The sequence below is a fragment of the Vipera ursinii genome, assembly GCF_947247035.1.
Source record: "Vipera ursinii genome assembly, chromosome: 6".
Lineage (NCBI taxonomy): Eukaryota > Metazoa > Chordata > Lepidosauria > Squamata > Viperidae > Vipera > Vipera ursinii.
Window position 1 is genome coordinate 66,205,154 of NC_139515.1, and position 12,296 is coordinate 66,217,449.

At 37.2% G+C, this 12,296-nt stretch overlaps 1 protein-coding gene across 3 annotated transcripts in view; it reads left to right on the top strand.

Annotated features, from left to right (window-relative positions):
- LARGE1 (LARGE xylosyl- and glucuronyltransferase 1) overlaps nt 1–12,296 on the top strand; it is a 375,788-nt gene that overhangs the window by 331,627 nt on the left and 31,865 nt on the right. The window lies entirely within an intron of this gene.

Genomic DNA, 12,296 nt, shown 5'->3' on the forward strand with positions numbered 1-12,296 from the left:
TAAATGTATGAAATTTCAGGTAGTTTTCTTCAACAGTAGCTATATACAGAATCCTTTGTCCTTCAAGATACCTATTAAATATAATAGCAGTTTTCATATCACATAGAACAAAACTGGCCATTCAAATCCCTCAACAAAATGGTTCTGTAAATTTAAATTTAGGCATATTTATACTTAGCTTCTTTCTTGTTGTGCAGGTAGTAGCCATTTATCTAATGTATCGGTAAGGAGACTACCGTATGTGATGCACCTAAGTTGATGCTCATCAAAAGCAACAAAGAATCATTAATAGCAAGAGAAAAATGTGCTAGAATGTCATAAGAAGAAGAGTATTGGTGTTTTAGCTTCTGTATATATTGAGTGGTCATGATTGGTTATAACTGTTACTCAGGGTGCTTATATATACCTTATGAGGAAATCTAAACGCCAAAGATTATTTTATGAACTTACAGCCATGTTTTTCAATCCTAGCAACTTTAAGATGGGTGGACTTCCCAGAATTCCCCAGCCAGCATGCTGGCTAGGAAATTTTGGGAATTCAAATCCACCCATATTAAAGTCACTAAAGACACAAAACACTTACTTTTAGGTTTCCCAAATGTGTATCTCCCTGTAACGGTTTGATTAAAGACATCTTTGCATTAATATATTCCAACCCAACAAGATCCATGATGGGAGGTATAAATCAACATCTGTGGAAAGTTGCAGAAGGCCAAATTATCAAGGCTATTCTTCATTTGAGTCAGCTATAATTTCTTTTTTTTTCAAGCTATACAAAAAGTGACCTATTTCTGTTGTGTACACCTTCTATTTTCCAGTATTTGGTGCTATTAAATTAAAAGTGTTGATTATCTGATGGAAATTCTTCAAGATCCTGTACTTTTTATTTTGCTTTGTAGAGACACATTTTCCTAATCTGAAACATGGATCAAGCAGGTACCACAACCTCAGTAAGAGTGGGGATGGTGGCAGACCTCAAAGACAGTAGAAGAGTTGTATGTTTATGTGTCTAGCAGGTGCATATTTAATTTGACTTTGAGACAAATATGAAAAGTAGCTAGAAAAACATGGGATTCAGTATTTTCGGATTCAGCATGTTGATGTCAGTAGCCGTTTTCTTTCCATGGCCATCAATGTGAACAACATTAATATTTATTTGTTGGGTGTAGTATGTTATGTAAACACAGCAGTTGCATTTTGTTAACCAGAATTTAGGTATTAGCATTCACACCAGTTATGATGTATTTGAGAACAGTAAAAATCAAAGAGTTTATCCCCAAAGATAGAAGACCTCTGTTGACTTCTCTAATAAGGGCTATTTTAATGGCTAGACTGACACATCCATGTACATTTCTTTGCAAATATTGCATGTTGCCATCTTATTTCAATTTTTCTTAAAAAGATACCTTCCTAACTAGTCTATAGCCTTTGTATTCCCTGGTGGTCCAACTGGCTTAGGAACAATAATTAGATGGGGTTTGTGATTTCAGACACAGTTTTGTTAGAGCAGATTTGCCTTGATCCACAAAAATGACAGATATGATATATGGAAAATAGCGAGAAGATGGGGTTCCCCATTTGAAATACCAATCATTTGTGGTCTTTGGGAAAGAATATTTAATGCCTGTGCAAAATGGTTATGTAATGTACTTCCATCACTTTATAATAGTTGTTTCCTGCAGAGAAATTATTAATGCTGCCATCTCTCCTATATTCTTTCCTAGCCCCAGATATTTTGCAAAATGTGAGTAAAGACCAAAAGAAGGAATAACTTTGTTTAGTAGTGCAGCCTATAATCTTCTCTTTCCATATTCAAGTTGAAGTATGGGTGATAATGCAGTCAACTTTGTACTCAGAAAATAAAATAGCAGAATACAGGAGAGGATGATGCTTGTATTTTAAAATGAGCTTCTTTGCACTACATGTAATTTTAGTGCTGAAGGCAGGAAGCAAATTATACATGCCCAGTAGACAAGCTGGCCATTCACAGAAGAAGGCAGAGTTCAAAATTTAAACAGCTTTGCCACTGATAATTTGGGTGCTGGCTGAATGGTAGCCTTCATTGTTTACAAGATCAATGGTTTATGCCTGTAACTGGCAATCTGGCAGTATCAGAATTCACCCTCAAGGGGTTCTTTCAATGTGTAAGCTGTTACAATTTAGCAAGTTGTGTTATTAGAGGTATTGCTTTAGAATTTAATTTGTAATTAAGAGAGCTGGTTTGGAATGCAAATATCTGTTAAATACCTAATGGAGTTCACTTGATTTTATGCTGCCCTCAGTTGTGTTTTGGCCTCATTACAATACACTAAGTACTAAGAACAAGCATTACTATGGGCATAAATTAGATTGCTTTTGCCTTATTCTTTTCGTTTCTTTGCTTATATGCAAAATAATCCATTCTTCCCATATAATAAATATTTTTAACATGCTGTTAGCTCATTTTCCTGTACATTTTTCCTTCTTGGATTTTGCTGTTTTGAGTTAAGGTTAATTGTTGTTTCTACTATTAGTTTGATGATTGACTGTTATGGAAGGATGTAAGTCATAACGTTAAACCAGCTCCACAACTAGCCCCATAGAAAAGGAATGGATCACAGTTTTGTGTGTGTGTGTGTGTGTGTGTTAGTTATATACTTTTAATAAGGTATGTAATCAGGTTTTTTTCTTGTAAAATTGTTATCTGATCATTGCTATAGTAAGGAGAAATAGAGCTGATGTGCTGGAATGCCCTGAACAGTTTACTAGAAGAAGTCTGCATAGCTATGACAACTCTACAAATGATAGTGATCTTCAGAGGAAGAAACACAAAAAATTGGCATACCTGATCTTGGAGCTAAGATGCAGTGTTCAGGACACTCACATGCGTGTAGTTGTCATGTGACAAATTGTCATGTGACAAGTTTTTCCCTTATTTCCCAGAGAGGGAAATAATAAACTTGTTAAAGAACTATTAAGCAACCAAATTTTAAGTTGTGTGAGTTTGGATAGGTGAGGGAGTCCAATTAAATTACCATAGCAGCAAAACCACTCTTTGGAGACAAAAATGGAAGGGGTTCAGAAAGAAGTAAATGCAGAATCTATAAAGTAGAATATATTGAGATTTACCAAATAATAATTCTTGAGAAAATATGTGAAAAAATTATCAACATTAGATAATACTTTCCTGGAAGAAAGTGATTGGTAAACAAGATTTATTTATCAAAACTGAGATCTTTGAGAAGGGCCCACAAATAAACTTGCAGTCATTAGCATGAAGACTGCCTTTCTTGACAAGGTTGCTTTTCTTGACTATGCTCCATTCATATACTTCCCAAAATAACAGCCAGGAATGTAAGTGTACAAGAGGAACAGATTGCTTGTATTTGTGCATGCATCACTTGTGTTGGTTTCTTTCTCTTTCTTGGAAGTGTGTTGGGTAGCTCCAAAGCACATAGCACAAAATGCGAGATAGTACCATGCCCCATACTTCAAGTCTGGAAAATGTTACTGAGGCCAGTTTGATTCTCTGATTTCCTTCATATTTAAGTGATTGTCAGAACTGAATCTAAGCAATTAAATTGTCAACATAAGAAAATAAAAGCAGAAAATTGAGTTAAATTGAGAATGACTACTTCAATACTTGGAAGAATACTAATTATTTTTTGGGTATCAACAGGGCAATATTGTATATATACATACTGCTTCTAAAATGTCTTCTGGACAAATTCTTCTTATTTGTGGAGATTTTAAAGTTAAGGTTTTATAGATATTTCTATGTATTTGTAGTAAGACCCCAGCAACACTTTTACAAATTAGAGCAAGTACTTAGTAAGTGAAATTAACTAAGTGAATATTAGATGATAAACATGTATGGGCAAACATCCTTTTTTCCCCTGTGGAAAGCTACTCCTTAGGGATCTGGTTGAAAGAGTACACACTTACACTACTAGCTCGAAAACTGATCTATTAGGCCAACTCTCAGCATGTTCTTCTGTGTGCCCATTCTCTTGATTGATAACAGTTTGAAACTTCATGAAACATAATTAAAAATACAAGTGATTATCTATAACCATTATATTAAAGAGAAAATTTTAAGAGATGCAGCTTCAGGCTAAGTCTCAGATGTGAGAATTATCATGCCTCCAAACAAATATCCTTCTATATAACTGTTAAAGGTGTATTATTTATTTATCTACCCTAATGCAGTCAAAACCAATGTTCTCATCTAATAGTATATACAAAACAAAAATTAAAACTTCTGTGTTTCGATTAAAACTAATTAGAATCATAATAACAATAAACACATCAAAGCCTACCTAAGACACAAAAAGCAAAAGGAAATGAGATGGTATCAAGTGTCCACTTAAGCCAAGGCCTTCCAAATTGGCCCTCCAATTACAATTTTAAGCCTTTTCTGGAAATCCAAGAATACCAGCATTAAAACACAAAAGCAGAGCCTTCCTGCTTTAGCCTTCTGAACCTCTTGAAAATGTTCTGGCCTAACTGTTCTAATAAACCAAATCAATAACAGTTGGAACAGATGCACCTGTAAGCATCCAGGTACCAAGCCATACAAGACCATATGGGTCAGTGCCAGTACCTTAAATTGTAACTAGTAACCAATCAGTAACCCATGCGGGGCCTACACAATTAGTATTATATGTTTCCAGTGATGAGAGCCAGTAAGTAAGAAGGCTACCATAGTTGTGAGTTGCAGTTTTTGAGTAGTCTTCAAGCAAATATATGACATACTGCAGTTGTCTAGCAGTGAGTTACTGTAGCTAAGTCCTCCTGCCCTAAGGATGGTCACAATTGACACATTCATTAAAACTGGGCATAAAATCATTTTTGTATGAATCAATTTTGCCTCACAAAATAAAGGTCTGCTACTGGAATCCGTAATAATCTTGCTCTCAAAAGACAGGACCATGTTAAACTAGGGCAGTCAGACATGTTGGGACTGCAACATTAATGGAATTGTGACTGGGAATACAGAGGGTTGCAGTCACAGCAAATTTGCAGAGTGCCAGACTGAAGAATTCTGCTCTAGAAGAACAATAATTCACACTTCTAAAGTTTGGTAGGTTGGGAATAAATTTTACTTACCTAAATTAGTTTCCATTTACATAAAAAACCTGGAAAGCCTTTGTGCAGGTAGACACCTTAAACTTCAAATAGTTTGGTAGAACAAAAACATAAGAGCAGCTTAAGTTTTCAGCTCCTGGGATCATTGCTTGCTGCAAGTTTCTAAGATGAAAAGCTGTCTACAATAGGCTGAACTTTAGAGTAAAATTCGTCTAGTGAGAATAACTGTAAATGAGTATGTGGATTGATAGATGGATGGATGGATGGATAGATAGATGGATGGATGAATGGTTCATGTTCAAATCCTGTCAGTTTGCTAGATATACATAATCACATAATTATAAAACATAGGCATGTTATGCATACAAATTAGTTGCATACATCATTCAAATAGATCATAATGTGATCCCTGGAAAGATTATGTGTATCATTGTTCTTTGGGATAAAGACGATGTAAGGATCTTTTTGAACAGAATGAGTAGCAATTAAGAGTCCTGTCTGAGATTTAAAAAAAAATTCTAGTTCTCATTGTGAAGTATGTAATGATAACTGATAAGTGTGCTGGAGTATGATACACTAAAAGGCAAATATTCATTATCTTTTCTCCCCCAAGGTGCATGATTATCTGCTTATTTCTTGATACTTAAGAATCCATCTTCCATTTTTTGAATTAACAGTGCTGACATCCAAATATCACAGAGCAAGCGTGACATTTGGCTTTCCACAAACTTTGCTCATACAGCTCAAATAAGAAGCATGTTAATTAAAATAATAATGTTTACAATTTAGCCTTACAGTCTTGTTCTATAATCCAAAACACTTACAGGTGCATATCCAGCTGTTTAGAAGAAATAGCCTGGGATTTCTTTGAACTACTCAGAAGGATTGATTGCAAAAAGACCAACATTTCATCTATTATGCTTAATCAAAAGTAGATTTACTACCCAAATGTAGCAAACGGAAAATGAATGGAACATTTGTGGTCTTTAGAAAGTGTGAAGAAATTTCTCAGAAAATAGAAAAGGTGTTTCTATTTAATCTGATGGTTCTTACAATTTAATAGAAAGACTTTAAATTCTCTGTAGTTTAGTGACCTGGATCCTAACAATATTGTAGCCTAATGCTCAAGATTCTGAACTTACTAGAAGAAAACTAAAGCTCTGAGATAAAAGTAATAAATTCAGAAATCTCTTCAAGGCAGTGATAGGCTTTTTCAGAGGTGCAAGAGAATCACTTCCTAAGGTCCTGTGGGCAGCTTTCAAATTGCAGAAGCTTTTCCAAGTAACTTGAGCAAGTTGCCAAAAGAAAATAAATAAACCTGTCATAAAAGCAACATGGAAACTGAGTAACAGGAACCAAGATTTCTGATTTACATAAGTTCATCTAATTTCCAGGATGCATACATTATATTTTAGCACTATATTTACAATAAATAAATAAATACCACATGCAAACTAGCCATTTCTAGTTTAGGAAAGGATAGGATATAGAATATATTGGATAGGCTATGATAGGGATAGGATACCATAGTAGCCCTCGTTGTAAGCATTTATTTGGGCTATTACTATTAAGCAAGCAAGATTATTTTTGCTGTTGCCTGTGATCAGATGGAAGATTCTGTTTGTTTTTAACTGAATGAGAAAACCCATCAGCAGAATGGTGGTCAGATGTGGTCTACAAGACCACATTAGGTAGTTTCTGGCAATTCTGCCAACTCTCAGTCAAAGTACATGTAAAAAGAGCTTGCCCCACAGTTTCATTTACGAAGGAAAGAATAATAACATCAGGCTGTAATTAAAAAAAGAACATTCCATTCTTTAATGGTTTTTTTGCCCTTCTCATATCTAGATTTTATTTATAACAACATGAGTATGTTTAAGTACATATATTCTACAATTAAGATAGTTTAATGAAAAAAATACTTATGCATATAATTGAGTTCAGGCATTAATACAGTATTTTAATGACAAAGAAGCATTTTTGAGCCACTATCTGGAAGCTGGCATTGTTACATGTATAGGATCATACAGTGATCATATTCAGAGATAGAGAGGGAAAGAGGGAACAATGCATGCACACATACAATATAGCTGCTTTCTGGTACTTTTCTTAAGTTGCATTTAATATCGCAAGGAATAAATATAGAGTGGGCAGGTATTTTGCACCATTTTTCTACAGTAGGGAAATAATTTCACAACATTGTTCCATAATGATTAAGTTATTATATCTGTTTAAGAGTTTGAAGTAATCTAAAAATCATTTTGTAACTACAGTACCTAGATAATTGTGGTTTGGCAAGTATAAACATATAGCCTGGGTATCCAGGAGATTGGAAAAAGAAGATATTGTGATATCTTAAAAAGAGTAATACAGTTACAGCTAGTTACAGTTTTTTTAACCATGCCTACTTGGCGTGATGACTTGGATTGATAGGAGATGTTAAATATCTTTCCAAGAAAAGAAATGGAAAGAAACTTAATATATTTCATGTAGCAATTTCTGAGTTTATTTAAAATGCTGACATTATCTATGCTTTAGAGAAAATGAATTAGATTGTGATCATTTTTAGTGATAACTATGCTGAAATTTAAGATGATGAGTTTGCAGTTGCAGTGATGAGGAAAACAAGAGTGGGCAAAACAATCCAAAATTAGTGTTTGGGCTTAAAGACTGCAACTGTTATGAGAGTTTTGAAGCTATTTATAACCTTTATGGTACCTCTTAATAAGTCATTCCTTGTGAGTGGAAGCTAAGAAGATGACTGAGGCAGACAATGAGAAAGAAGAAAAGTACAAGTTGCTCAGATACTAACCACAGTTGAGACAGGCAACTCTGTCAAAAAATGAGACATCACATGACAATGACTTTGCCAACTTCTCCACTCTGCTTGTCAGAGAAGCTAACTGTAAAGCATGCAAATGGCAGCTAAGTGATCATGGGATACTACAACAGTCTTGTACACCAACTAGTTGTAAAGCACCCAAAGGTTGATCACATGGCCAAGGGGATTCTCCAAAGGTCCTAAGTGCAAGGACCTGTTGTAAAGATACTTTTTCAGTGCTGTTGTAACTAAACATGAGTCATTAAGCAAGGACAGCCTATAACAGAATTGGGTATTCAGAATTAATTTTAAAAACACAGGGGTTAAAATTATTGTAAAAACAAAAATATTCATAAAAGTGCCATCTGTTACTGATAGCTAGTTGTTTTATTTATTAATTTTAAGGGGCTCATCAACCACTATCTTAGTACTTGAAATCTCTATTTAAAAATGAAAAAACTGTAATTAAAATGTCAGTTCTTACTCAGCAGTTAGAAAACATAAAACATCAAATCTAATTGTCTCAGAAAGTGGAAGACTCATTTTCATTGAAAGATATCCATTGTTCATCAAAGGAAACTTTGATTTATCTCATCAGAGGTTCTTTTGATAGATTTAGAAAGGAAGGGTACTTGCTAAGACAAAAGCAAACAACAACAACAACAATAATAATAATACAAAGACCTACAAATAGAAATAGAAAGACTGTGGCAAAGGCAAGCAAGGGTAGTACCAATAGTAATAGGTGCCTTTGGTGCAATCCCAAAACAACTGGAGCACCACTTGAACACCATTGGCATTGACAAAGTCGCCATTAGTCAGTTGCAAAAGGTGGCCTTACTAGGAACTGCTTCCATCATGCGACAATATTTATAATACCATCAAACATCCACATCTGCCTATCCCAGGTCCTTGGTAAAGACTTGATAGGTAGACAAAAATGCCAAATCCAGTCTGAACATCTGGCTGACTGTGCAATGATTAATAATAATAATAATAATAATAATAATAATAATAATAATAATAATAATAATAATAATATGATGATGATGATGATGATGATGATGATGATGATGATGATGATGTTGTTGTTGGAAGGTACCTTGGAGGTCATCTAGTCCAGCCCTCTACTCAGGCATGAAACCCTATACCATTTCAGATATTTCTCAAAGACCAATTTAATAAATTCTAATTTACAAAATAACACTAACAGTTCCACCTGACTTCATATGTATATTATGGAACATGTATTTTAAAAAGTAATGGGGATTTATTGGGTTTTTTTTTTACTTAGACTGTGGTTTAGATCAGAACCTTATCATGTGAAACTTACAGAAACTTGCTTGTGGAGGTGATATAGAAAATTCTAGATTTGGCAGTGGATAACAGAAAAAAAAGTTGCAGTAGCTTATATGTGGTGTAGTCTGAACTCTGTTGCTATTTCACATGGCTGTTATGAAGCACGGGTTCTTAGTGCCAACCAAGTGATGATATTAAAACCTGTCCATACTTGATACGACCCTGGGCTATTACGAAAGGTGATATATTGTTGCAGTCAAGCTGTTCATGGATTTGGATGAAAAGATGGGTATATAGATAATCAAATTAAAAGGCTCTTTGAAATAGAGAACAAAATGAGATGGAACTGCTAAGAGAATGCTTAGGATCAGTGCTTTTTTGTAAAAGAAAAAGGTGCCGGAACTCACACATGTCATGCAACCTGCCTTGCCTACCCTACAAGGTTCCATCCAAAAAAGGTGCCGGAACCCCGTTCTGAGCGTTCTATGAGAAAAAAAGCCCTGCTTAGGATACTACTGCAAAATAGGAAATTGATTAGGTGTCATGTGACTATGGACATGGGTATATATGTGTACGTGTAAACTTGACTGTGAGTATATATTTCATATCCTAACACAGTAATTCTCAGCATTTGGTTCCTGAAGGTGTCTGATCATAATTCCCATTATCCCTAGCTAGTGTGGCAAATGATTGAAGGTAAACAAGCAGAAATAAGGGTTGGAATCCCTGAGTAGAGTTACTTGAGTCAGAAGCAATTTTAGTTCCCATTTCGTTGGTGCCCCATCAGACGTGGTGTGAAGGAAATGCCAGTTTCCATTCTATTTGAAGAGATGGGAAGGAGGTAAAAAATGCTTTCTGAGATCTTGCATGGGTAAAAGCCCAACCTGGAATGCAACAGCTTTCTAAATTCTTGTGGCATACTTGCCCTTTTATTTTCACACCTCTCAGTGTCTGAGGAAATATAAAATGCTGCTCTTAGCAAGGAGCCCTGGGGGATTTCCTTCTGCATGCTGCTGTGGAGAAGAATATTTTTCCATCACAGTAATGCACTGTCCCTGCAGAGATTCGCATCATGTACCATCTCTCTCTGCCCACAAAGTCCAGCAATTCTAAAATAGGTAGTTTTATTTTAAAATTTGTAGAAAGGAAGCCATTTTATACTACATTAAAAAAATGATCAACCTTTTGTTGTTTTAATAATGCTTAGAGGCGCTATGATTTATTTACCACACACCCTGCAATTTGTAGTTTAGATAACTGAATAATGATGTCTGCAAAATGTTTGCAAGCAAATGTTTGTTCAAATGTTTGTGGTGACATACCTATTTCTGTGTGAGTTTAGAGGAGGAGGCCTAAGAGAACATACCTATCTCTCCCTCTTGTATATTTTCTGTTCATTGCCACAGCCAGCTTTCCTTCTGTTGTGATTCAGCGTCAGCCTGTAATACTGGCAGCTGAGTCTGATGATTCTGAAGAGGAGGAGGAGGAGGGGTTTGGAGAGCCTTTGGTGTCAGAGGGAGGTTCTGATGCACTGCAGGACTCTCAGCCTGGCCCCTCCCATCATGTTCCTCATCAGACTCAGCCGTGTGAGCGCGAGGTATTGGACATAGATGATTCACAGCTGGATCTATTCAGGGACACTAGGAGCAGGAGGCAATCCAGCAGAATAGAACAGAGAAAGGCAATGAGGCAACTCGGTGAGAGGAGGAGAAGGCAATGAGAAGCCATGCCTTGGGACTGCTGATAAAAGGGGAAGGTGTGGGAGATGCTGGTTGCTGAAGGCAACCGTTTGAAGATCTTCTGTTGGAGTCCTGGTCTGTTATTCCTGTTTAACTCTTGTTTGAACTTTTGGTTTAACTCTTGTTTGAACTTTTGATTTCTTTGTAAATAAATTTGGTTGGGTTTTTCCAGCCTGTTGACTATAAAAGGGGGTTGTCCCTGACATTCAAACAGGGCCGGTTGTAGGCTGGAACAGAACAGGTTGCCTTCAGCCTCCCACCCGTTACTATTATGGAGCAGCTACGTGCTGAGAATGCCCAGCTCACCCAGCAACTTGCTTTGTTGGCAGCTCAGGTGGCTCAATTACAAGCACAGGTCCATGCTGCACCACCACCAACACCATCACCACCACCCAGGAAAAAATGCTAAGTTGCGATGCCGGATAAATTTAATGGCAATCCAGATATGTTTCCTGCTTTCCTGGGACAATGCCAGCTATTTATCAGCATAAGAGCAGCTGATTTCCCCACTGACTGGGATAAGGTGGGGTTTGTGTTAAGCCTTCTTTCTGGTGATGCAGCTCGTTGGGGCACACCCCTGCTGGCCCAACCTAGTCCATTGTTGGACAACTTTGTGGGGTTTTGTAATCATATGCATCTGATGTATGAGGATCCCATAAAGAGGCGGACTGCTACCTGATGCCTGAAAGCTCTGAGGCAAGGTCAACGCCCCCTACAGAGCTATATCAGTGATTTTTGGCTGCTTAGCCAGGATTCAGCCTGGAATGAGACTGCGCTTGTGGACGCTTTCCAGGATGGATTGTCGGAAGAGATGTTGGATGAGCTGGCCCGTGTTGATATTCCCTCAGACCTCAATGGGCTGATCCATCTTTATCTATGGATCGACGCTTGGCTGCAGCAGCAAAGGAGTCACCATGCCACCCCAGAGACCCCTGCGGCCTCTGTTGTGCGTGAGACCCCGGTTCAGAGGGAGGAGCCAATGGAGCTAGGTGCTGCCAGGCCTCGTCTATCGGTGGCAGAAATGAACAGGTGACATTCGGGGTGGTTGTGTTTTTACTGTGGGGACCTGGGCATTTGGCTGCCTTCTGCCCAAAGAAGTGATGACGGGCGTCAGTGACTGAGTCTGCCCCAAGAAAGCCCCTGACTCCTCTATCGGGAAACGCCCTGAGCCCGATCTAAAAGTTGTGTTAGGTCAGGTGTCCCACAATACCGAGCGACATCTTTCCGATGCTGCCAGTGGACCTCCACAGCATCTGATATTGGAGGCATGTCTGATCCTCCCCGGAAAGCCGAAGGGGATTCCAGTCCATGCCTTAATTGACTCTGGGGCCACCACAAATTTTATGGACTCAGCATTTGTGGCCAAATGG